The sequence below is a fragment of the Photinus pyralis genome, unplaced genomic scaffold, assembly GCF_008802855.1.
Source record: "Photinus pyralis isolate 1611_PpyrPB1 unplaced genomic scaffold, Ppyr1.3 Ppyr1.4_LG1, whole genome shotgun sequence".
In the NCBI taxonomy this organism is placed as follows: Eukaryota; Metazoa; Arthropoda; class Insecta; order Coleoptera; family Lampyridae; genus Photinus; species Photinus pyralis.
This window is the reverse complement of record NW_022170249.1, coordinates 64,729,977-64,755,442: the sequence shown is the minus strand read 5'-3', so window position 1 is coordinate 64,755,442 and position 25,466 is coordinate 64,729,977. Positions and strand designations below refer to the sequence as shown.

The 25,466-nt window shown below is 35.2% G+C and overlaps 2 long non-coding RNA genes across 3 annotated transcripts in view; one reads left to right on the top strand and one right to left on the bottom strand.

Moving 5' to 3' along the window:
* The window catches only part of LOC116182758, a 110,648-nt gene extending 105,957 nt beyond the window's left edge, over nt 1-4,691 (top strand). For both annotated transcript variants that reach the window (XR_004147608.1, XR_004147610.1), the window contains one exon: nt 4,614-4,691. This is a non-coding gene — a long non-coding RNA (uncharacterized LOC116182758). The remainder of the gene's footprint in view (nt 1-4,613) is intronic.
* Nucleotides 4,692-23,342: 18,651 nt separating this feature from the next.
* LOC116159867 lies at nt 23,343-23,891 on the bottom strand. Its single transcript, XR_004143075.1, has 2 exons — nt 23,743-23,891; nt 23,343-23,691 (listed from the first exon to the last, which is right to left on the bottom strand). It is a non-coding gene; the product is annotated as an uncharacterized LOC116159867 (long non-coding RNA).
* Nucleotides 23,892-25,466: the final 1,575 nt, after the last annotated feature.

Below are 25,466 nucleotides of genomic sequence, written 5' to 3'. Positions count from 1 at the left end.
AAGTGTTGAACGAACAATCACATGGGGCCAATCCTGGAGGTATTGAAGCTGTCAGAATTCAAAATCTTATTAAAAGGCATGCTGAAACAACCCAAAGCACACCGGCAAATATTATCAGTGAAGCTTTACAAGATGTGGGTGTTGCAACAAGAGGACAACTTCCTTCGAAATGTGCGTTAAAAAAAGTTGTTCAGAGAAGGCGAAACATCCTGAGGGCAGCACCTGTCCAGCCTGATAATCTTGCTGCGCTCATTATCCCACCCGAGTATGCACAATATGAATTTCAACGTGATCAATTTGAAAACTTCCTTCTACATGATTCGGGCGAAGGAGACAATGAACGCATTCTAATTTTTGGAAGATCTTCGTATGGAAATTGGTCTTAAGAAATGAAAAAAATTTATGTGGATGGAACATTTCGCATTGCTCCACAATTGTTTGGCCAGGTATATGTCATTATGGCTGAACGAGGAGGTTTTGTGTTTTCGGTTGCCTACTGTTTGCTACCCAATAAACAGCAGAGAACATATGAAAAAATGTGGGACGCTATTAAGAATTTTTGGCCAAACTTTTTGCCAGATTCTATTTCCACAGATTTCGAACTGGCAGCAATAAATGCTATGCGGTCTGCGTTTCCAAATTCAAATTTTTTTGGATGTCTTTTTCATTTGATGAAAAATATGAAAAAAAAGTTAGCGGGGGAAGGATTGACAGCGCAGTACAATAATGATGCAGACTTCACTTTAGCTGCTAGGAAATTGTAGCTCTGGCATTTGTGCCTATCGATAATCTTGACGACGCATTCGAGGAACTCAGCGAGTGAACACCAGTAGAACTTGAACCAATATTACACTGGTTCGAAGACAACTACATTGGGCGCCCTAATCGAAGGGGAAATCGAAGAGAGCCAACCTTTCCAAAAGAAATTATGGACTGTTTTTGAAAGAACATTAAATGGCGATGCAAGGACAAATAATATTGTGGAAGCTGCGCACAGAGCACTACAGGCCGAATGGGAATGGATCACCCAACGCTTTGGAAATTTATTGACTCTCTTAAAAAAGTTCAATCGGGAAGAGACCAAACATTTGAGGAGTATATCCGTGGTGACGGGCCAATTCCAAAAAGAAGAAAATATATACAAGCTGACAATAGAATACTAAATATTCTGCAAGATAGAAATAATAGAACACACAACGAACTCCTTCAAGGAATTGCTCACAATTTTTTGATGAACTAGTGTAATGTGTCATATAACGGTTTATTTACGCCCGAGGCATCATGTTTATTATATTGACCATGTAATATTATATTACAAATAATAAAATGTATTTTGTAAAACATATGATTTTCTTTATTTTATTTTTTATTTGTTTATGGCGTCCAGGTAATTAACTAACGATTATTATTAGAAATTTGAGATAATTATAAGATCTGCCTCATTGTGTTGTGACCTGTATGAATAAAATCATTATTAATTACATTGAATACAATTCGCATAAAGCAAAAGTTCAATTTATTTATTAAACAATGTGCTGGTGATGGAGAAAAATAAATTGTAGGACCGAAATGACCGGGACAGAAACGGCCGGGACCGAAATGACCGGGACCGAAATGGCGGGACCAAAATGGCGAGACCGAAATGTCCTGCTCCGTAATTTCATTTTATATATTTAAATATATACTTTGCCTCAAACACAGTCCAAAATGCTTTCGCATATAATAATTTAGCCTGATGATGGTCATTGGCCGAAATCGATAGCTTTAGATAATTTAAGCCTAACGCTAAATTGAATTTCTCATTTACCTAGGTATCACTTACTCTAACCTGGATTACAGAGAAAAAGAGAAAAAAATTCTCTTACGAAATTATACCTCGCGTTAACACTAACGACAAAGGCAAAGATAAGACACTTAATTATCAAACCGGCTTTTATTTTGGCGTCTTGGCCCGAGTTATATTTTGGTAAAAAACAGACACCTTCGGTGGCGGCCAAGAACGAAAATTCAAGCGAGCAGAATTCGAGAATTTTACTTAAGAGCCAGCGCAGGGTGACTTTTGACTTGCCGCCACCAGGCACGGAGCCTGAAGAAATTCGACGATCCCGGTTTGGTCGAGTAATTCGTTTCCCTCGGCATCGTCTGGGGGAGAGTATTGTGGCGACCAGGTAGTCCGCTATACTAATGATCCTTGTTTCTAGGACGACGAAATAATAGGAGATGAAAATCGATGAGAAATTAAAGTTGTCAATGTTATTAAAATAAAAGTTGATTAGCAGTGTTAAATCGTTATTTAGCGTTGGGACTGTTAAATATAAAGAATTCCCACAAAAATATTAACTGCAGAGCAATTAGTCACAACACTGGCAAAATAAAGGCGCTGAGATAATTAATTTAAACAATTTTAGCGTGATGACGGTGTGATTTTCCCATTCAAATCAACATTTTTCGTAAAGATCCGCCTGTCACTTCAATCACAAAGGCAAAAGTGATATGCCAATGGCACTAACTACTCCTAACACAGCTATTTTTGAAAATAAAAAACATGCATAACTTTTACCTTTTACATGCGACAACTAATTGGTTTCAAATTTTGCCTTTTGTGATGCTAAGTAATAATTTTGAACACGGAGGGGAAGGGAGGCGAGGGGTGTACACACGTTCACGTTCTTCACACCCTTCTTCTTTCATGGTAGTCTAATTATTAAAGATCTCAACAAAAGGAACCGGATATAGGCATATGGAATAAAAAATCGCAGCAGCCTTGGAAACTTTTGCCCGGGGAAAAAAGTAATTTCATAAAAAGTGACATTTTGTTACCTGTCAGAGATAAAATGTCAAGCGTTTCTCCCGTCACAGAAAAAAATATATTTATTTTTCATTTGCCTATTATATGCCAATTATATCTGTCATATGAGATATATAAAGCAGTCTATGACGCCCGAGGGCATAATGAGATGACAATCCATTATGCCCTCTCATTATGCCCTCAAACTGCCTGTCAAATATATTGATGGAATTATGTAATAAAAAAAGATGCTACTTGATTTGTATGAAGCACTAACAATAATCATTACATTTGTATATTGGAAATGCATTATTTGGAACGATGAAAAATAAAATGTTGTATGTACCTCAGGCATTACTCGATATTTAACCCTCGGGCGACTTACAATCCCTCGGGCCAGAGGCCCTCGGGCTCTGTCGCCCTCGGCATAAATATCGCCTTAATGCCCTTGATACATAAATAACTATTAGAGATCCTGTGGGGGAAATTTTTTTGGCCCTACTCGATAAATCGTCGTAAACCTCCCATGACATGTTACATCTTCGATATATTGTTTACGTTTCATTTGTATTTGTTTTTATCCGCTAATGTAGCAAAACGCGATAAAATAATGGAAGCGGTAGCAAACATTTGTTAAATTTGACGTGTCACAATGTAAACGTAAACTACCACAATTTAGATTGACAGGTAACTTGAAACCAAAAAAAAACGTGTCTGAAGATATATGTAGATTTCGTACAGCTTCAGTGTCAAGCAAATTACAATACGACTATGGATTGACATAGAGGTCAAAGTAACTGAACTTTCTTCATTTTTAGAAGTGCTTTATAAAGACACACGACCTTATAAAGAAGCTTTACACAACATTATTTGTTGAAAGAAGTTTTTTTCTATTTTGATGTTGCTCCCGTTACGCAAACGAGCCGATAGCAAGCTTCCACGATTCCATACATAACATGCATGTATAGTGTATACCATAATTTATATTTGTCTAGACGCGTTTAAACTTTCTACATTATATTATGGCAGCGTTTCCGTAACGATTACGAGTAACGACCCCGCATTTTCTATTGTCGGGATTTTCTTTGTATTGTTTTTACCTCAAATATGTAAAATACAACACACGTAATTTAAATTGAATTTGAATAATTAAAGCACCCAAGCGCTAACTAATTTGTCAATTTTTACGCTGACCAAGTTGGACTTTCGCGGGAAGACAAAACGTGAAAATTTGTAAAGCTTCATGCTGCATCACGTACTTGCATAATGTGCTCTCACATGAAAAATAGGTATTTGAAATTCAAAATTACACCAGCCAGCGGAACAGATGGCTTACTTTTTGGGATAATTCGACGAAGATGCAAAACTTCAATATCAACATGAACTTTATGTGACTAAGTTTAAAGTGCCGCAGATCTAACGTATCAGTAAATACGCTTTGGTTTAATTTAACTTCTCAATCGAGTATTTACTAGCTTTATCTTTGCAAATATTAACGCTCTCTGTCTGAATATTGACTATACAGTGAAAACGTATTTGTGCATAGACGCGTTTTTAGCTTTTATCCATCGGTATCAATTTTTGTTTAATGTTCGCATTCTTCGGGTCTGGCTAATTATGAGTGTAAAAGTTAATCAAATCAAATCTCTCACTTGTGACTGATAATTTTTAACCTTTGGGCGAATGACGGATGTGCGAATTTTTTCTCTCAGTAAACATAGGGTAACATAAGTGCGTAAAAAGTTAATGATAAAGCAAAAATTACATTTTGTCGATTATGCGGATACAAAAATTCCATCAATTAAAATATTCTTTTTCTTTGCAGATTCTACCAAAAAACTAGAAGAGGTTCTAGAAGAATTCTGTGGTTCTGGTCCACCCCATAAGAACAATCCTGATGGGGTAAGTTATGTTCTCCATTCCTTTTCAAAGTATAATTCTCATATTTTATACGGAAAATATAGCTAAACTTATACTTTGCATATATGTTCCATTCCCACGACAGAGTTACTTAAATTGTACTTTCTGCTCGTTTTCAGAATGATTTAAAGAAAACTACTGCAAACATACTTCACATATCCATTTTTGGAATGTCTAAAAACCACTTGTAAAGCATTAAAAGGGCTATTTTCACAGCGTGACTTGGCAAGTGCTAATACGATTATTGACTAATTTATGAAAATGCCATCTGATTCCTCTGCAACTAAAATACTTTGTGAGACCGTCGACTGTGGGAAATTAAACTTCGTGAAGCAACTAACATGCTTGGAAATAAATGTTTGTCTTTTTAATTGGCATGTGACTATCTCTTGCTGGGAAGAACAATTTGTGCTTTCCAGACTTGACTCTGTACAATTAATTTCGTGTCTTGGGTTTCTAAAGCGCGTAACATAACTGAAACAATTTTTCCTGCAAAGCTGTGGTACGTAGATTCTTTCTGTATTATAATCATAGAAATAATATAAACAATGCCGTGTTCTCGGAATGAAGCTATAATTCCCCAAAGCGACCAAAGCAGATCTGATCGTTGTTTCTCACAACCCACCTGGCATTTTGTCAGAGTGCTTAAAACCGCAGTTTGTTTTTATAGGCTATTACATCACAATATTCATCCCAGGATTCCCAGGTACGAAGTTAAAATTTGTTTTCCATGTTCGCCGATGCCTCACTTAATTTTATCAAAGGAGAAGTTCTCGAGTCTTTGTTCCAAATACAGAAACCTAAATCGTCGAACGCGTAAGTTTACGAAAGTTTATTTTAAAGTTGGAAACTTCTCATTCTTCATTGCACTCTCCGGCGGTGAAACGGGAAAGTTTCTTAATATCCCAGGGACGTCGCACACGTGTATTCCTCTTTTAAAAGTATAAAAGCACAATGTAGACATTATTTATGGACGCGATTTATTTTACATTCGAAGTGATTGATATTCGCTATGGGTGTTTGTTATTTTTGTAACACGGTGTTAAGAGTGTCGTATGTAAAATTTTATTTTACTTTTTACATTTCTGTTTACAAATCAAGTTGAACTTTGGAAAATTCAAATGATTTTTACTAGTATTCTATTTAATGTTGCAGTTTGCTTAAAGGTATGATAACCCGTAAATAATGTAACAATTTTAAGGAATAACATCCCAAATTTTATTATTACAGGGAAACAATCAATAACGGGCATTAAGTTACTCCATGTTATTTAGTCGAGCTCATTATTAAAACGAAATAAAATACAAAGTAGCATTTGATTGGTAATACAATAAGGGTCATGCCAATTTCAGTTTTGAAAGCAGACCTATATAAACAAAATTCCCTCTCCATTATTTAAGGACACGTGGCGTTAATGTTGAAATTAATTGTTGGTATAAGAGAAACGACAAACAACAGTAGAATTTTCTTATGTGGTTAATGGAAATTTAGTTTTTGCAAAGAGGTTGCGAATAGTTTTTGTATGCCTAAGTACTCACTTTTAATTCTTTGTCTTTAAAACATTAGAATAATTGAATAACCTATATGATCCATTGTAGTAACAAGATTCGTCAAGAAAGAGATTCATTTTGCAATTGTCTTTGCCGATTTTAAAATTTTGATCCGCTTATTAGTTATTTAAAAAATCTAAAAACTGCCGACTTTCAAGAAACTAAATATCTCGCTAATTAGGCAAAGTATGTCAAAAAGAGAAATGCCCTAGCAAATGGCGGTAACTTACACATGAACAGAGCTGGATAACATACAGTGGTATTTATTACGAAGTAGACATAGGGACTTATGTGTATTGTTTTCCCTTTGTCTACTTTTAAATGACATAATCCTTCTGAAGGGTGCCTAATTTTATGCATCCACAATAACTGTTTAAAACAAATAAGTATCTGGCTGTTGTATTATTTAGTTTGATTATTGTTGCTTTGGTTTAACAGAAAATAAATCTTTTACGCTCTTTAACCTGTTACCTGCACTGTACCAATTGACAATAGGTATCAACCTTCAGTGGAATACATCGTACACGAACGAAAATAAAAATACGGAAGCCAAAGCAACAATGCTCAAATTAATTAATGAGGCGCCCTTCAGATTTTGTCATTTAAAAATAGACATAGGAAAAAACAATGCACATAAATCCCTATGTCTACTTCTTAATAAAATAGCACTGTATATTAGAACTTACAAAATACACCGAAGAAACGTACCTAGAATTTAATGAGAAATTCATAATAGAAAATAGGTATTTTAAATGCGCTAACCAGGACCTAAACAGCTCCGGAATCCTTTAAAAAATCTGAAAGGAAATAAAGTGGCCTAAGAGGGAGGATGATTTGGAATTGCTTTATAGACTCTCTCTGCAAAATGCCTATGGAGCTCTGAATCAGGCTCTTTTAAGAACCTTCCAGAACTTTTAAAATTGTTTCCAGAGCATAAGAGATTATGTAAACGTCTTGGAAAGATCTGACATTCTGTGGCGTGCCTATGCCATCTCAAAGCTATGGAATCCACACCAAAAGTTTTGAGAAGTACCTAAACCGCCGTGGGAGGGAACTGAAAGGCGATGGAAAGGAATCCTATTGCTGTAGTAAATGCCGCGCCGGCTAGAGAAGACATCAGATTGCTTATAGAATCTTCTAGAGTCTGTGTTCCAAAAGATTTTATAAAGCAGTAAAACGGATTTAAACTAGTCATTGTCAAGAATGATTAAGAAATTATTATCTAAAAGATGAAAAGTACTTTGTAGCAGAAGGTAAATCAATTTGATGGCGTGATAAGTAAATAATTGTAGCCCATAAGCGCAATGAAGAAGTAGAGGCCATCAGACTATCATCAAAAATAACTCAACTAAAATCATTAATTCGCCAATAATTTTTTATTGTCGTTTTGTTCTCGTACCATACACTTTTGCAGATGTTTGGTTATTTGATTTTTTAATATTCGTACTATACAGGGTGAATCAGAGCACCCGTCCCAGGCTTTTATCTTGGAATAGAGACGCCTTAGAGTTTTAGGAAAAAAATTTTCATTACCAAAGCCTACCTGAAGAATTTAATGGAAGTAGTCTCTATTTCCGGAATTAACCGGAAGTAGGCGTAACAGCACTCAACTTCAGAATTTCAAATGGAACCCTAGGTCTTGTGTGGTATCGTTGGATAGGTATTTTGAAAACAAACAACTTTTGTAGGAAACATTTTTTTTTGTAAAAAGTGTTATTTACGAAATAAAATTAATAAATATGTTATTTACGAAATAAAAATAAATAAATAAAAAAGCTGACTTAAAACCAAATGATTCCTGCTGTTCCCGGCTACTGCGATTTAATTCAAGTGTTTTTGTTTGAAAAGGTAAGACAGATATTGTTTTGTGTAAATAGCAACGTAGTTTTTTGTCATTATTACGACAGGTAATAGTAACTTTACACCTGCATTTTAATGTTAAATTTACATTATTTGTTTAAATTTTTCTTCCATACACACATGTGCAAAGGGTTTTTTATTGTAACAACATGGTATTTTCAAACCGCGAAGGTTTCGATATGCTGATGGTGTTGGGTGAGTGTCGTCAAAATTATAGAGCAGCTGAGAGATTATACGCTGAGCGATACCCTCAGCGACCCGTTCAGTCGAGGAAAGTGTTTCAACGCCTCGCTGATCGAGTTAAGATGACTGGTACAACCGAAACACAATAAGAATCGGCGCATCGGACGGTATGTACAGGATGAAAGAGCGCCTGATATCCTTGCCGCTGTTGCTCTGGACCCACACGTTTCAACCAGGAGACTTGCAATCGACGCTGGGATGAGTCAAATGACAGCTTGGAGGATTTTAAATGGCAACAAATTATATCCATATCATGTTAATTTACATCAGGCACTTGGAGGACAAGATTTTCAGAGACGGTTAGATTTTTGCGAATGGTTATTGAACCAAAACCAAAACTTCCATCACAAAATTCTCTGGACCGATGAAGCAACGTTTAAAAGCAGTGGCGATGTTAATATTCACAACGCTCACTATTGGTCTCGTGAAAACCCGCATTGGCTACGTGAAGTGGATAACCAGAATGTTTGGAGTCTTAATACCTGGTGCGGCATTTTAGGAGGCCGAATTATTGGTCCGCATTTCTTTGACGGCCATTTAAACGGGGCCGTGTACAACGATTTTCTGGAGAACATCCTCTATGACCTTCTAGACAACGTCCCAATTGCAATACGTGCAAAGATGTGGCTGCAACAAGACGGTTGCCCAGCACATTTTTCGAGAGTATCTCGCCAAACTGCCAATCGTCTCTTTCCTAATCGCTGGATGGGAAGAGGAGGTCCGTTTCCTTGGCTAGCTCGTTCCCCTGACCTGACACCACTTGACTTCTTCCTCTGGGGACGAGTCAAAGATATTGTTTATCAACAGCGCCCAACCACGAGGGAGAATATGAAGGAAAGAATTCGAAACGCATGCCGTTTGCTCAATGAAAATGAGGTGCTTAGGGCAGTCGACAACGTCCGACTTCGGCTACAAAACTGCATCAATCAAAATGGAAGACATTTTGAACATATTAATTAATATTTATTTCGTAAATAACACGTTTTACAAAAAAAAAATGTTTCCTACAAAAGTTGTTTGTTTTCAAAATACCTATCCAACGATACCACACAAGACCTAGGGTTCCATTTGAAATTCTGAAATTGAGTGCTGTTACGCCTACTTCCGGTTAATTCCGGAAATAGAGACTACTACCATTAAATTCTTCAGGTAGGCTTTGGTAATGAAAATTTTTTTCCTAAAACTCTAAGGCGTCTCTATTCCAAGATAAAAGCCTGGGACGGGTGCTCTGATTCACCCTGTATAATAGGAATTAAGGAAACTATAAACATTTACATAAAATCAGAAAATAGAACTAAAGTCAATAGAACGTGGAATGATTCCCAGTATTGCAATCGCGTTACCAATAGAAAGACGTTGTCACAGAAATATGGTCGTATTTGTATTTCATTGTTCAGTTGTTCGCTGATGATGACAATCTTGCTGTCGAAACGCGTTCGAGGTTTTATATATTATTGTGGTTGATGTTTTTGTTTTGCCTATGTAAGTTCAACAGCCACAACTAGTTCCAGTCTTCCAGATGGTTACTTTTACCTCATTTAGGCTTGAGTTTCTTTATACCCACTAATTCATCCGCTTCCTTGGTATGGGAAATCTCGTTTGACCTTAACTGGTCGTCTGAAGCCATGGTTCTGTTAAATACAGTTGTATTAGAAGAGGAAAAGCTCAATCCTTCACTGTTTGATTCACAGAAGTTTTGGGAAAAGAGTTTGAAACTAAATTTAGGTACTTCCTGTTTCCTTCAGACTTGAGCTCTACCGCTCGACTTTAAAGCTGTATGTCACGAATACAGTTATACGTGGTTAAGCAACCCATCTACAATGTGTTTCTTTACAAATCAAGATTGCTAAAAAATGCATTTCACTCGGTAAACAGATGGGCGAAGGTTGACCTTGGGCCGGCAAAGGCAGTTTGAACCTCGCTTGGCGTTAACGAGTGGATTAAGGTCTAAGATTGGTTGAAATTTGACGTTTTGTCAAATACAGTTATTCCAACACCATTGACACGAGTAAGGTAGATCGGGACGCTCGAAAGTTTCCAAACGGTTAAACGTTAATTTAAATTGATTTCGCAGAGCTGAATATCCAATATATAGTTATGTGTACGTTTACAAAGCCTGCACCATTATTGACCGTATACGTTTGAATAAAGCCCACACCTACACATTTATGAAACTGTAATTGTTAATGGTATTCAATTTAATTGGTTGTTTCGAAAATAATAGGTTAATTAGGTCAATTATGTTTGTATATCTTCGACCGTGTTTCATGTCTAATTAATTTACCTACCCACCTTCCCGTAAATTTGGTCCGAGTTCACGTTAACACATCATCATCATTACACTTACTTCAGGGATTGCAATGCTACAGACGTATACAAAATTATACATTATATGGAATTCTAGCAGTCTGTTTAAACACGCTCCACTAAACCATGAGCGTGCAAGGTAGCAAAGGGGAACTGCATATGCACGTTAATTAGAGCGCACACATTAGTCCCTTGGTGTATGATGGCAGTGGAAATCAGATCCGTTGATTGTAGTCACCTATTTACCGTCTCAATTCCGAATTTTCATACGGAAGCTTTTATTTGAAAATGCTGAATAAGTTAAGGTTAAAGGAACCACTTTCATGCAAAATTTTGCTATAGCCTTTTTAACAAAAATTGTTACGACAATAGTGAATATTTACCATTGAAGAGAATATTATAGGTAGACCGTAGACTTATCCTCAACGCTGCAAGGAAGAAATGTGCATAAAGAATAAATTAGGGTAATTTACATTAATATCGCATAGTGACACAAGAACGACGAATGGTTTGCAGATACCTTCTACAGTTAAGCACAAGTCTAAAATTGCATCCCTTCGGTGTTGCACGAACATAATTTTTTATTAGTAAGTAACTTGAGAATTATCGGGTTGGTTTGGGGGAAATTGTATTTTAAGGGTTAAATGCTTTGCTACATAAAAAAGGGACTAACTTTCGAGTCGGGTTTGGGAATGGAAATCTTGTGAGAGAACGATGGGTAAATTTGTCCAGTTTAAAATAAAATAAAAATAACGAGAATAGATTCCCCATTGCTCTATCTTTAATAATAAGAAAGTTACCCATGCAATCCTACCCGGGACACTCGTATTGAGTTTGAAGATAATTCAAACTTTGCCCAGTCTGCAGACAGTGTTAAGTTTTATTAAACTTTGCCTCTAATGGAATTTGGGTTACGTTTATTTCTAAGAATATGTGTACCAAATTTGGTTCCAATTGATTCAGAAGTTTATCCAGAAATGAGAGATTTTGTGTGATTCGGATTCTTGGTGCTCTAAAACGTGCATTTCCGTAAAAAAAGTGTTATTTTCGACCCCAATGCAATACCTCCCTTACTGACGTGCGGGTGGTAAAAATGCATATTAAAGTTAATACCGGAAGTAAAAATCTTCTTAATCGGATTTCCGGGCGGAGAAATATACGCATCCAAGAGGAAAAGGAGAAATATGATTAAATTCGGGAGGCGGAGTGTTTCATAGAAATGAAAGTAAATGCGATCCCAAGAACAGTATTAGTCATCCAGGGATACATGTCGGCAAGTGATCATGACGATGAAGAAATATAAGGAGTTAAACAGGAATGCTCTAACACCAACTGCGTTTACTTTATATGTAAAAGACCAGGTTAACGATGGCAAAACAAGCATTTAATAGTAAGAGGAGTTTTTTATGCAGTAAGATCGAAAGAAAGAGATTGGTTAAATGTTTTATATGGAGTGTTCTAATGTACGGTAGTAAAACATGGACCCTTGGACAGCAATGAAAAGAGATCAGGAAGAGTTGGAAGATTTTTGAAATTTGGATATGGAGAGGAATGATGACCATCAATTGGGCGGATAAGATAATAATAATAATGTAGAAATATTAAGTGGAATTGGAGAGGAAAGATGTATGTTAAAGATCATAAAGCGAAGGAAAGTGAACTGGATTGGCATGTACTAAGAAAGAACTGTTTGTTGAAGGAAGTAATCGAGGGAACTGTTCAGGCAAAAAGGAAAAGAGGAAGGAGAAGAGCAGAAAACTAATTGTATTGACTATCTGTCAAATGCCTGCACTACCCAGTACACATGATATTGACATCCAATGTATAAATCCCTGGCATTATTATATAATTATGTAGTATATAACGATAATAATTAGTGATACAATTTTTCAAATGACGCAAGGACATATGAATCAAAAGCCCCTCTTCCATGAACTAGAATTTAATTTCTACGTACAATCTCCGTGGGGGTTTTTGGCACATTCGTTAAAAATTAAAAAAGTAGCTATTTTATTTGCCGAGATATTCTCAACGGTTGTAATACGTCTTATGAGTTTATAGCATGGTGTATAATATACACCATGGTTTATAGGTAACATACATAATACCAAGTTTGGAAATGTACAATGATGATAATTATTATTTGTATTTTAGAGAAAGCAGAATAAAAGTCGTAGGGTGTAAAATTGGTCTACAAAGAAACGCTTACTACTAATACCAAAGTTATCCATCCAAAGCGCTTTAAAATCGTTTATTTAACGTAAAGGTGTTGCCTGGGAATGTAACCCTCGAGACATTATCATCATAAAATCCGGCAAACAAACAAAAATTGTATAATCCGTTCGTCAACCAACCCCTATTCTGCACCCTCTCATATTTACGCACGCATTAGTAAGTCGTGTAACGTTGTACAAAATAAGGGTAAGACAGGTAATTTCGCTGTATTACCTCCATTGTGCAAAGCAAAATGATCAGATTATGTCACTTGTGGGATGTAACTGATAAATTAAAAGGAGTACCAATGTACATTGTTCCCTTTAACAAAACAAGTAACCCAGTTTGTAATGTAAAAGAGGCAACTCGCGCTTTAATGAATCTAATAAGCGAAGTGTCTTCGAGACCGATAAATTACGCTCGAAACGGAGTAAAAATTTGAGTAATAGCAATTGTCGCTTTACTCGCTCCGCAGTAATTTTAAATGCGCGATGCGGTTCCGCAAGCCGAGTTGATTTATTGTTTCCTGAAAGTAGTTTGGAAGATTACTAATTAGCTAAAGATTGAAATTGTTGGTGACACATATCCAAATATTGTATTTGATGCAAGTAGTTAGTTGTGCTGAATGTTTTTCCACGCTGCTAGATAAATATTCAGAAGCCGTTCGCGTGGAGTTCGACAGATGGCTGGCAAGGAAGGCCAAAACGAACTTCAACATGTTATCTTATAATATGAGGGTAGAAATACCGGCATACATGGAAGGGGCGTTCTTTGCTCGTTTTGTCGGAATGTCTCAGGAAAACAAGAACAATTCGTTTTCGTATAAGATTGTACAAACTGTGAAATTTTCCATAATTCGCGTAACGCAATTAATGAATTTGGGAGTAAAATGGAGTACCCTACAAAAAATTAGTGGAAGCACAATAAACATTATCAAATAGTTCCAAAAGGTGATTAACAGAATACAACTGACGGCTTTACCACTTTCCTTAATTTCTAATTTTTCTGAAGTTGCATGAACAAGCATTACCACTGACTAATGGTAATGGAAATTACAATTGCAGAAATACATACAAATTCAAGGTTTAACCAATCATTTATACTAAACAGCGACACCAGTCTATATTACTATATTTTCTAAGGGTTGGAACGGTTTAGGCGTTCTTAGAAAGTGTAAAGGGTAAAATTTTCCAATAAATTGTATGGCTGGGGGAATTGTAAAAATCCGTCGGTAATTGGTGGAATTAATGATCGTCTTTTCTGCGTCATTTGATTTATATAGCTCGTTGTCCTCTTTAGGAAATTCTTGGCCCCAAACATTCGCAGATAATAAGGCGTAAATTTATCTCGATCGGGTTTTGCTGCAGAGTTTATCGTACCCATTTTAAAGATCCAATTCAGTAGAACTCGGAGCGCGGGTAGTTACAAGGTACAGCCTAAAGCTCATCCATTTCGGGGTTTTCGCCGATCAGATTTGCTTTTAACAAAAAAATTATTTCCTTTTACTAGAAGTCGTCTTTAAAAAGGAGTTAATTAATAAGTAATTAATTAAGTAGGGGTAATTCGCGTTTGAGTCACCGATGCGACCAGTAATTGGTGCATAGTAAGAATTTGCATTTGGAATTACCAAGAGGTAATCATGTAGTTTCGTCGCGAAATAATTTCGTTCTAGCTTTACTATACAGGGTGTTTTTTTGGGAGCTTTAGTTAAAAGTTTCTGGGAAAGTAAAATAGGTAGGATTTTGAAAATTTGTACTTAGGTGTTACTCTGAAGGCCGAATCGATGTAAAATATTTTCAAAATGGCCGCACTTCCGGAAACACAGGAAGTAGATAGTAACTTCGTTATTTTAAATGGCAACCCCTATTTTTTATTGCATTTTTGGATTCTACGTGAAATTTCAGTTCTTTTGATACCCATATGTCGATATCTGCCATTTATGGTTTTAAGTTATTTTGACTTTAAGAAAAAAAATGGCGGATGCAGATGGTACCGTGATAATTGATTACTTGAAAAAGGTATAGTCATGACAACCCATTTTTATCAGTGCATAGAGAATGAATAGGGCTTTCTTTTAGTGTACTTAAAAAAAAGTTAAGTTGCGTACAACCGCACCTATGGAGATCCAAATTGAAGAAACTTCAAAGTCCATAAACTCAGTTTTTTTTAAATGGAATGACCATGTTCTTAATATTGCATGAGATAGAGAATCGAAATTGGCATATTTTGATATTACATGTTCCTATAGCTATCTTTAACAGTTTCTGATTTATTCCCATTTCATTGAATTGATCTCGGAATTGATGCCATTTTTTTTCGCATTTTCTTTTTAGTAGTTGGCCATGATTTTATAAGAATCGAATTTTAAACAAATCAAGGAATGGATTCTTTAATACCACTGATTCTAGTTCTAGTCTAAATAATTCATTAATAAATAACTCATTTAATAAGGATATAGGACAGAAAATATTTGAAAAATCTAAACAGAGTCGTTCAACTGAATTTCTTAAACAACGTATAAGTCTGGAAATTAAGAGAGGTAATGCGATATCTGTTCTAGCAACAATTACATACCAAAAATGTTTCAACGAAGTTTTTTATATTTTGCATTGAATTTATTTTGTTAATCTTGCATTTGCAATTCAATTCATTTTCTTAAATATTCTCTAGTAGAGCTTTGTATCACTTGGGCTTCAACGGTTTGTAGTGCATTAGGGGTACAAAATTTCCAAAATTCATACAATTTCGTTCCAGTTTTCGAATGAATGTAAGGAAAGCACGCGCCGCGATTCTGCCCATTTCACCATAAATAACAATTAAATTCCAAAATAGGTGAAACCACTGCGAGTCATTTTTCGATTTTTGAAAAACTTATGGTAACCTATAACAGTGGGTGATGGATTAGTGTCACTAGATTTGTTTAAAATTCAATTGTTATAGAATCATGGCCGACTACTAAAAAGAAAATCCTAAAAAAATAGTGTCAATCAATAAAATGGGAATAAGTCAGAAACTGTTAAAGATAGCTATAGGAACATGTATTGTCAAAATATGCCCATTTCGATTCTCTATCTCATGGAATAGTAAGAACATGGTCATTCCTTTAAAAAAAACTGAGTTTTAGTCTTTGAAGTTTCATAAATTTGGATATCCATAGGGGCGGTCGTACGCAACTTAACTTTTTTTTAAGTGCACTAAAAGAAAGCCCTATTCAGTCTCTATGCACTGATAAAAATAGGTTGCCATGACTACAACCGTTTGCAAGTAATCAATTATCAAGGTACCATCTGCATCCGCCATTTTTTTTCTTAAAGTCAAAATAACTTAAAAAACCATAAATGGTAGATATCGACATATGGGTATCAAAAGAAGTGAAATTTCACGTAGAATCCAAAAAAGCAATAAAAAATAGGGGTTGCCATTTAAAATAACGAAGTTACTATCTCCTTCCGGTGTTTCCGGAAGTGCGGCCATTTTGAAAATATTTTACATCGATTCGGCCTTCAGAGTAACTCCTAAGTACAAATTTTCAAAAACCTACCTATTTTACTTTCCCAGAAACTTTTAACTAAAGCTCCCAAAAAAACACCCTGTATAGTTACCGTTTTTCGGGGCACCAGAAAACCAAATTATGTTTTAAATTAAATGTAAGTTTTTTGCGTTTACAGTTAAATGAACTAACAATTAATTCGAACGTTTCGGTTTTTTATCCATGCTAAAGAAAGGTTTATTGTATGAAGAAAACACGATAAAATACTTCCGCAGTTAGACCTCAACGAAAAAAATTATTGCCGTATCCATCAGTGTAGGCCAAATCAATTAAACCTGCCGGTATTACATTGTTCTCCGCTAAAAAGAGGTTATTCTTTACGTTCAATGCCAAGTTATTTCGGTGCGTATGCAACAGTAACAAAAAAAGGGGATCGAACTTTGTCATCGGAATTCGTATCTAATCATAAAATTGTTATAATCTCCAACAATTTTGTTTGCCGGTAAAAACAGGATTAACCGTTCAAAAACTACGCCCAGAGAACATTTGCTTCACCGGAAAATTTACCGACGGATTTCACCGTAGGAAAGTTCGAATCTACGGCTCTATTATTTAATTTTCCCCAACCACCGGAGAACCGTCTCGAGCCTATTCTTTGTATCAACATCGTCACCTGCCGAAGGACAGTTTTATATGAGGTACCATTATTATATTTGTGTAAAATTAAAAACTGCTTATGTTTAAGATCGAAAATCATCTTAAATTATATTTGGTGGAAAATTATCAAAGAAAATTGAAGAATTGGATTTGATAGCAAAAATCATTTTCTCTTTTAAAGTTATTAGTTGGCTCAAAGTTATTGATCAAGTATTATTATTATTAAGGTAATTTGTGTATAAGCAAACAGTATACAACGAAGTATAAGGAATTGTGCCATAAATTGTTGTGAGGATTGACACTAAGTTAAGGGTAATTCACTAAGACCGTGGCCACGAAAATTGAAATTAGGTTGAATTTACTAGTAAAACCATAAATATGAAAAAAATTGGAACCATACATTTCATTTTTTGATTTTGCGAGCAAGCAAGAACTGGGGAATATACAAATGGCAATTAGAAGGAGGAGGAGACTACATGAACTGCTTGCAAAGGAACTAGAAGAGAAGAGTGGAAAAGTGGTAGCATTTTTCCTGGGCTTACAGAGAGAGAGAGAGAGAGAGAGAGAGGAGAGGGAAGCGAGAGGAAAGGAGAAAAGCTCTCATGGGAAACTAAGATACTACACGAATTAAACGTTAACATCTACTGCTAGAAGCGAATGCTTGGAGGCAAGTGAATTTTTGGCAGTTATACTTATTGAATATTTGATATACGCACGTTATACATGTAAATGATTTTGTAGTTTTTTATTTTAAACTTTAAATAAAGATAAATGAATAATTAGTCCCAGCGACATCCCTACCACAAATCACAGAAGGGGATAATGATTGCCATAATTTTACGGGCATCTGGTTAAAATAATGAGCTAGTAAGCTTATTAAATAGGAAACATGAGTATGGCTGTAACCAATAATTGCCGATGCCGACGGCACAAAATAACGTAACGAGTTTTTTATGACATTATTAAAAGTTAATTAAGCTTAAAAATACGTTGCAATTTTAATTACGGTCAAAATAAATTTTGCTACTGCTTTAATCCGACCTCTCATTAAAAAAAAAGGGGTGGAGGGGGATACTATTACAAAATTTATCACTGTCACATTCATCAGAGAAACACTGCCAATTAATTCACATCAGATATGATGACTACCACAAAGTTAGATGAAAATCGAGATTAGGTTTGGCCTCTCCTGCACTTTTACCTCGTTTGAGACGTAATCTTGGAATTTCGTAACTACCACTATTATTGGATTATCGTTATAGCGTAGCTTTCATCAAATTAACACTGTTTATTTCTGTTTTATTCGTTTCCTTGAACGTGTATCCGGTTTAACTATAGTAAAGCTTATTGCTCCTCTCGCGTTTTATGTATGTTACGTATAAAAGAAATGAAAACAATGTAAGTGCGACGGTATTTTTCAGGGGATATGCCCGAAAATTGCAGAAAAGTCACCAATTGCTCAGTTCTGATGTTTTCCTAAGCAGAACATTACAATTCTAATGTTCTAAAGGACTCATGTTCAGTTTTACAACACAACGCATTCGCTAGTATTGCTGTAATAACAATAACATTCAATTCTAAGAACGTACGTTTCCACTCAATAGCTCTATGAACAAGGCTCGGTTTGCTATAAATTGCCAAGAGTAACAATATATTTCCAGAAATTTTCACTGAAGATATCTAAGTGCTTGAAGTACGGGTATAATGCAATGGACAAAAGACTTTGTACGCCATTAACACGTTACATTATAGTTGTAAACGCATACATATAGTTAGTTAGTTTTAAGGTATTCTATACAACCGCCACATTTTAATTCACTTTATCAAAATTCCGCTGAAAGCCCTGTATAATAAATTAAAGCTACTATAACCGAAACGTGACCAACAATATTTGTTACCTACTCTTCCGTGTAAACAAAGAAAATGGGCAAATTTAATGAACCTGCTGAAGATAAAACTACACTGCGCATACAATTTGTAAAACATGGTTCGAGCGCTTTACTGGATGTGTTGGAGTACAAGCCAATAAGAGTACGAAAATACCCTACTACAAGGTAAATAATTTTTTTCACTACTAGCGTCTGATGACATGATTATTAACCTTTTTTCCACTTGTAAAGTAGCCTTTCTCGGCATTTGTTCAAAGTGGTTAATAATTTTTTATTATTAACTAGTAGTCAATAATGAGAACTGTCACGCTGTCACTTTTAGAAAACACAACCCGAAATTTCGCTCAATGAACGTTTAGACAAGTTCTCTAAAACGAATAATTGCCACCATTCGCAATTTCCAGAGAAATTACATACCTAAAATTATCACATTTTGAAAAATTCGAACGAAATTACTCTTTGAAAAATCTCAATGACAGAACAAAATACGGCCTGTTTGACTTGTGCTTCCACGTACTTGACTGACATGTTAAATTAAGAAACAAACAATTCTGTCCAACCGTTAACTCTCTTATCAATATAATATGTTAATGTAGAGGATTTCAAGTGCTAGTAGTGAAAAAAATAGTATATATACCACGGTAGAGAAGTCTATTATTGCCTTCGCACCTTACACCCCTTGGCGCAAGCGCCTCGAGATGTAATCTTGGTGCTCAGGCAATAATAGTGGACTTCTCTACCTTGGTATATAATGTACTATTTTTCACTACTAGCGTCTGATGACATGATTATTAACCTTTTTTCCACTTGTAAAGTAGGCTTTCTCGGCATTTGTTCCAAGTGGTTAATAATTTTTTATTATTAACTAGTAGTCAATAATGAGAACTGTCACGCTGTCACTTTTAGAAAACACAACCCGAAATTTCGCTCAATGAACGTTTAGACAAGTTCTCTAAAACGAATAATTGCCACCATTCGCAATTTCCAGAGAAATTACATACCTAAAATTATCACATTTTGAAAAAATTCGAACGAAATTACTCTTTGAAAAATCTCAATGACAGAACAAAATACGGCCTGTTTGACTTGTACTTCCACGTACTTGATTGACATGTTAAATTAAGAAACAAAAAATTCTGTCCAACCGTTCACTTTCTTATCAATATAATATGTTAATTAGAGGATTTCAAGTGCTAGTAGTGAAAAAAATAGTATATATACCACGGTAGAGAAGTCTATTATTGCCTTCGCACCTTACCCCCCTCGGCGCAAGCGCCTCGAGATGTAATCTTGGTGCTCAGGCAATAATACTGTACTTCTCTACCTTGATATATAATGTACTATTATTTGTTACTCAGTTGTAAACGTTGATTAACAAGACAAAACGCAAACGGGTAAACGTCATGTTTAAACGCTACTGACTTGTAAAACTGACAGCAGACTTGTAAAACTGACAGCAGACCTGTAAAAATTTTACAAGTTAGTAATCTAGTAATTTCATTGGCCAGAATTAATGCGAAGTCTCTGTTAAATGCATAACATGATATTTTTTTCACTACTAGCGTCTGATGACATGATTATTAACCTTTTTTCCACTTGTAAAGTAGGCTTTCTCGGCATTTGTTCAAAGTGGTTAATAATTTTTATTATTAACTAGTAGTCAATAATGAGAACTGTCACGCTGTCACTTTTAGAAAACACAACCCGAAATTTCGCTCAATAAACGTTTAGACAAGTTCTCTAAAATGAATAATTGCCACCATCCGCCATTTCCAGAGAAATTGCATACCTAAAATTATCACATTTTGAAAAAATTCGAACGAAATTACTCTTTGAAAGTATCTCAATGACAGAACAAAATACGGCCTGTTTGACTTGTACTTCTACGCACTTGATTGACATGTTAAATTAATTAAATTAATGCCTAACGGCTCGCTAGTCAACTTCTCCTATCGCCAGTAAAAACTCACTTACCTGGCTAATAATGTAAAATACTATAAATTCTACTTACAACTAGTATAAGGTCACAATTTTCCGCACACGTTAATAATAAAGGACGAAAACAATAGAAATTCTGTAATAATTTATAATTTATAGATTGAATCTCGTGCGTTTTCTTAAACATTACTTTAATTCTATGTGATCTATTGAAAGTAATTGTGAAGTGGTATATTGAATGTGAACATCTTTTTTTGATCTGAAGCACGAACAAATGTTATATAATAATATCATTGAACAAGATACGAAAAGTCAACGCGATTTCCAGTAGGGGAACTTTATGACACTCGGTTCGCATTTGGAAAGATGACTTTTAATCCGGCTCATGTCTTGCGCAAGTGGATTTTATTCTTGCATGGTTTTGCAAGACAAGACAAAAAACACACTGCAAGACAGGAATTTCTTGCATTACTTGCACTTCTTAATTTCCGAGTCAAGTAATATCACTTTACTGGCAAGTTTTGTTTTACATTTTTTCCTAAATCGTCTTTTTAATATAAAATTTCGGCCTGTGTGGCGCAGTGCCGTGGAAGCACGAATGCGGTACTAAGGGCCTTTGGTTCGAATCCGGGTTCGGATATGGATATTTGTAAATGTATAGTGAGTTGGGTTGGTGGAACAGCCTTGGCAGAAACCCCGCCCTCTTAAAAATAAAAAATAAAAATAAAATGTTCATATACAACGTTTCATTAATATCAATGTCAATGAAGACCGCAGAACAACAAGTGATGGCAGGAGCTGTGGCAGGAGACATTAGTCATTACCAATGTGACGTGAGAGACGGCAGGGCGATCACGTTCGGTTAGCGTAATATTTTGCAAAATTAATGATTGACATTTTAACTTCTCCACAAACTAACTCACAACATTTATGGGTTTGAATTTAATATTCAATGGTGTTATTCACAATTTTTAGCATTTTTTAACAAAATATTAAAAAGAAATTTAGAATTTTTGACTTTTTGCAATTCTATCGTAAAATTTTGCAAAATATTTGTGAAGTATTACTTTAAATAAAAAATGATTAGCTAAATTAGTGGCAAACGGGTTGCTTGGCTTTCATTACTAATATGAGTAAAAGTTCCTATACCAAACAGTCACACACCGCAAGACTTGCAAGAAATTTGCAAAATAAGACAAGACAAAATAAGAAGTGACCAAGTTCTTGCAACAATTTGCAAGAAAAGGCAAGAAACAAGACAAGAAGTGGTAGAAATAAATTTGAAAGAAGATGTAAGAAACAAGACAAGACTCTAAGAAGGGGTCATTTTTTGTCTTGTCTTGCGAGAATCATTATTTAATTGGTATAGCGAAGGCCCACCAGCATTTTTACTTTGTCAAATGATGCATTGTCGAGGGCGTTTCTAAGATATTTCGGACATTTATAAATACGATGGAATTCTGTACAAACGGGACATGCATTACTAGAAGTCACAAATGCCCTTGTCTTTGCTGAATTACCCTGAGCTGAGTTAATCAATTTAAACAAAATACAACACATGTAAAAATAAGACTATACCTACTGGATGAAATTAAACCTATTTGCACGAGTACGCCAATGTTTGTGAAAGACGCTTTTTAATTATTTTTTTATGTCGCGAATATTTCGTAATTATCTGTATAAATTGTTATGTATCCATCCAACTAGAACTGATCGGTTTATCTAAATACCCTTCTGAATGGAAATTATGTAAACTGAAATCAATAGATACTTATTGGCATATATGCAGCAGCGAATGTTTTTATTTTACTGCAAATCTCGTCAAGTATCCATACATGGCTGTTGTATGTTGCAAATCCTCAATAGATACTATTCCTATTGTTTCTTGTGTCCTTGTGTCCAAGTGTTGCTTAATTATTGGGTGATTATTCAATCAGTATGTACTAAGAGGTGTACAACCAAATTAAATTACATTTCCCAATTCATTAATAGTACGATACTATTTTGAAAAGTGCATAGTATTACATTTTGCAATTTTGCAATGACAATAGTATTGTAAAATCAAAAAATCCGCTTAAACCAACTACAGGAAAAATAGCATTTATCTTGCCATTAGAAATGAGGATCAATAATACAGTATCACAGAAGAAAATGAGACGGAAATGACCAAGCTAAATGCATACAGCATTGATGAGACATTTGCCATGCATATCCTTAAATTACTATTTTACGCTCAGATAAAGACCGGGAAAAATACTGCCACTCAGGTAAATAGGTATTTATGTAGCAGTCCATCAGACGTTTTTCTTTTGATTAATTAGATTTGCGCGGCAAAATAAAGTTTTCTAAGCGTGAAGTTTCCCCCAGAGTAATAAAATGTCTAAATCTAACGCTTTGATGTCAAAACATAAAGTTTTTAGCCGGGAAATTTGTTAATCAATACCTTGAGCAATTACCACTTTGTTTCTACTAAAATGACTAGCAAAGCCGTTTACTTACTCTTTAATTAATACACACACACACAAAGATAGGTTAATCGAAAATAAATTGATCATTATATTCTACGTCCTTGTAATGGTATTTTGTAGGATACCAATGAGGATAATGAACGTTTGTTGGTTTATAATAGAATTTTACATCAGAGGGAGGCGCTGGTGGATTCGATACTGGTGCTGGTGTAGGGGATATTGGTGCAGACGAAGTTGGATCCGGTGAGGAATTTTCTTCTTTAAATCGACTAGCTAGGGCTGGATAACCTGCGGGAAGTCCGCCTAGATATCCCGGACGTTGTGCAATTACAACACTAAGCAGAAGCAAAAGAAGTACTGTAGTCCTCTACAAATTTATTAATAAAACTATTGATCTGTATAGAGGAAACTTACTTACCATTATGATGGCTTGTTCACATCTAATGATTGTAACACATCAAATATTCATTTATACTGAATGGGAGTAAATTACTAAACCAAAGTGTATCGGTAATTCCTACGAATTTCGGTGGGTTTTTCTACTTTTCCCAATGAGTTTTGAATTAAATTAAGGATCAATTAAAATCGGAACAACAAATATTCTTGTTTTGATTAGTGAATCACTTGTTAAATTGAAGAGAAACGGATAATGATTGCTTTTCCATACCGATCGGTCTCTTTTCAATCATTTTGGGAACACGATAATTGCTTTGTAATTGCCTACACATGTTTGTGCTAAACAAATCTATCGCATTCCGGAAACATGAGTTAATGCGGCTCATATGCACTAGCACTGATCCTTGAACTCGCAGAAATCGATAGGCGCAGGTTTGACATCGCTGTCTCTTTTCGTTCTCAAGGAACAGACGGACAAACGGACGCACAAATCATCACGTACCTAATGGGTATTTATTTCGAAAAATTCCCGTAAAAACGGTAACTGAATCAGATTTGAATATATGCAACATCTTCAGTTAGAAGAACGAAAAAACCAATATCAAAATTTTGGTCTCGAAGGAGGCTTCCAAAATCCACCTTTAGATCGAAACTGTGAGGGTTGCAACTTTTGTGATACACTAAATGTTTTTATTTCTTGAATTACTTATGTTTGTAGGTTGTACAAGCAAGCATATTGTTATACAGGGTTGCTCATTGGCCATTATAGACTACCCATTACAATAGCCCCATAAAATTGTTAAAACCCCATAAAACAAATATTTTATTACCCCTAATTACAATCTACTCTTTGGGATTTACTGTAACAAATGACTTTAACTGTTATAAATTATAAAATTAATGACGTCATCAACTTCATAAATGGACAAGAATTGAAATAATCAAAACCTGAGCTAGCTATTCGCTGGGCTTATACCTTGAACTCTTCTGTTTGTTTGATGAATTGCAAACACATTCACCTTTAAATAGCTCCATAGATTAAAACTAGACTTTAAATCATAATGGTTATTCATTAAAATTACGTTTTACAAAACTAGTATGTACCTGTTTAATTGACTACGTATAGACTTTAGGTTTAGAGGGTGTACAGTTACCCGTAAACAACGCAACCGCTTCGGATAATGAAATTGCAGGAAAACTCGCTTTGGCATCGCATTCGTTCATTCACTACAAAGATACACATATAATATTTTAATTTGTATTTGTAGTTGCAGTAAAAAAACTCATCTCCTCACTGTAATATGATATCAAATATCTTTTACCCAAAATTTCCTGAATCCTAAAATTTAGTACAAAACTCGTCAGTAAAATAAAATTACCTCAACCCCACAGGGACCTCGTACTTCAATATTTCCTCGCCAGGAATGTGTCATTTTCCTGACTTTTATGTAAATAACTATATATTTTAGAAAACAAGGAATCACAATTGTATGCTTAGAGTTCAAAATAAACCACGTAAAAGACTCAACCCCTAATCTCCTGATATGATGGGGGACTCCAACTGCATACTGTAACGAGTGACCGCTTTGCAATTTTGAAGTTCAGCATAGGAGGGGATTCTCTAAAAGGCGTCAATAAACTTCTTTCATTTAAACTCAAATTCATTAAAGATAATTTTCAAATTTATCCGCTCTTCTTGGGGAAACGTAATGGGGACGAGCGAGAACGTTTAGTGGATATTTATAT